Here is a 2,500-nt window from a genome sequence, read left to right on the forward strand (position 1 = left end):
TTTTTTTCCTTTTAATTTTAAATTTTAGCTCTGGTAGCATAGTGCCTAAAGCACTTGACTGCTAACCAGAAGGCTGGCAGTTCAAACCCACTAGCCACTCCTTGGAAGGAAGGTTGGGCAATCTATTCCCGTAGTGATACTGCCTCAGAAACCCAAGGAGGGGTCACTATGAGTGCATGACAACAACAACAACAGTATGAGTGAAATGGTATCACATTGTGATAAAGGAGCTCTGGTGGTGTAGTGGATAAGACATTATGTCATACATCTGACCATATGAAGGTAAGCAGTTCAAACCTGCCAGCTGCTCCACAGAAAGAAGATGGAGGAATCTTCTTTCATAAAGATTTATAGCCTTGGAAACCCAATAGGGGTCATGAGCAATCAGAATGGACTCAATGACAGTGAGTTTGTTTGTTTGGATGGCTAAAGATGTTGACCATAATGTGTTTGTTTGTCATTTGAATATCCTCTTTGGTGAAAGGTCTATTCAAGTACTTTACTCATTTTTTGATTGGGTTTTTTGTGGTTCTTGGTTGTTTGTTTAGTTGTTGAAATTTTATATGTATTTTGGTTATTACAGACTTACTGGATATATGATTTTTGAAGATTTTCTCCCAATCTGTAGCTTGTTTTCTCATTGTTTTGGTAAACTCTTTTGATGAGCAAAACTATTTAATTTTTATAAGGTCCTGTATATTTATTTTTTCTTTTTTTCATATTTTGTTATATCATCAGATAATCAATTTTTAAAAGCTAGATAGGATAGTCTTGTTCTTATATTTTCTTCTAAGAAAAAAAAAAAAAAAAGAAGAAAGGGAGCTTTTCCCATGAAATGCCACATGTAGTCCACCTTTATTTCCCTATGTGTGGAATCAATATCACATTTACTTTTCATTTTTTGATAATTCTCCAAGAATACTTTTAGCAAAGACTATCACTGATAATACATTTTCCCTATTAAGCTCAAAAGCACAAAAAAGATTTTCTTACAAATTTTATTTGCAATTTACATAATTGCAACCTTAATTGTACTTGTCTTCTTACTAGCATGCTTAACAGTCTAAAACCTTTCTCATTTATTTAGACCTAATGAGGTCTAACTACAAATTTACGAAGCACACCTGGAACTGTTGAATGACTTGACTGAAGAACACTTAATGGTCAAGTTCCAAATTACCAATATCAACCATAATTGTTATCTGTTGGTTGCAAGCAAAGTGGATGAACATTTGCTCTAAATATTGATTTGTAGCTTGGAAAGTTCATAAATTTAAAATTTCTAAGTTAAATAATTTTTGAATGTCTATGAGTTTGTGTTCATGTAGTGGAATCTAGAACAATATTCTTCAAACTTTTACATGCATTTGGAATACCTGGTTATTTTGTTAAAATGTGGATGATGATTAAAAAAAACTGATTTAGAGCCTAAAATTACTGCATTTTTAATACTCTCCTTGGTGATGCTATCACTATTTATCTATAAACTATACCTGGAGTAAAAAGGATACTATAATGGTAAAAACAGATATATATATTCATGATATTTACTTTGTGTTTCATCTGTTTTGTGTGGTTTAACTTTTTATTACAAAGATAAAGTATCATTTTTATAAAAGCAATATATTATCAGCTTCTTGTTGTTGTTGTTTGCTGTGGAGTCGAACCCAACTCATAGCAACCTCTCTTTGGGTTTCCGAGGCAGTATCACTACGGAAGTAGATTGCCCAACATTCCTTCCGAGGAGTGGCTGGTGGGTTTGAACTGCCAGCCTTCTTGTTAGCAGTCAAGTGCCTTATGCAAAACATGCTTTCTAGTAAATCTTTCCTTTCCTAATTCCTTCTGATCACTTTTAAACTCCAGCTTCCTTTACAGTATTCTCACATTTATTTATAATCTAGAGTGTTCAGTGTTGCTTGAATAAATTTGCAAATATATGTATATTATTACATATTATCCAGTTGGATTATAATACCTTTAATAGTAGGTAGTATATTTCACTATTAAGACCAGGGTTCTGTTTTGACTGGCAAAGCCTTACCCATACTCATTTCCATTCTTATCAAGTTGATTCTGACTATAGCAATCCTATAGGACACAGTAGAACACTCCCATAGTTTCCAAGGCTGTAAATCTTTATGGAAGCAGACAGCCACTTATTTCTCCTGCAGAGCAGCTGCTGGGTTGAAATCACCAGTCTTTTGGTAAGCAACCAAGCACTTAATCACTGCATCACACGTGTTCCTTAACCAAAGCCGTATATATTCCTAATATAGTCTTTACTTGCTGACTAACTCATTATCCTATATTTCACATTTATGAAAATAGAAAAAAAATCTATTATGCAACCATTTTTTGCATTAACAATGTGCATCTGGCAGTAATGAATGCCAAGGTGCAAGATGACAGTAAGGCTGGTTCTTGATGTTTAAGGTTATTTGTCAACTTGTTTGGGATATGGTTCTCAGTGTTTTTTCAGTTATGTAGTGATATAATTTGG

This window comes from Orycteropus afer, unplaced genomic scaffold (genome assembly GCF_000298275.1).
Source record: "Orycteropus afer afer isolate SDZICR_OR568_19922 unplaced genomic scaffold, OryAfe1.0 scaffold00022, whole genome shotgun sequence".
NCBI classification, from domain to species: Eukaryota; Metazoa; Chordata; class Mammalia; order Tubulidentata; family Orycteropodidae; genus Orycteropus; species Orycteropus afer.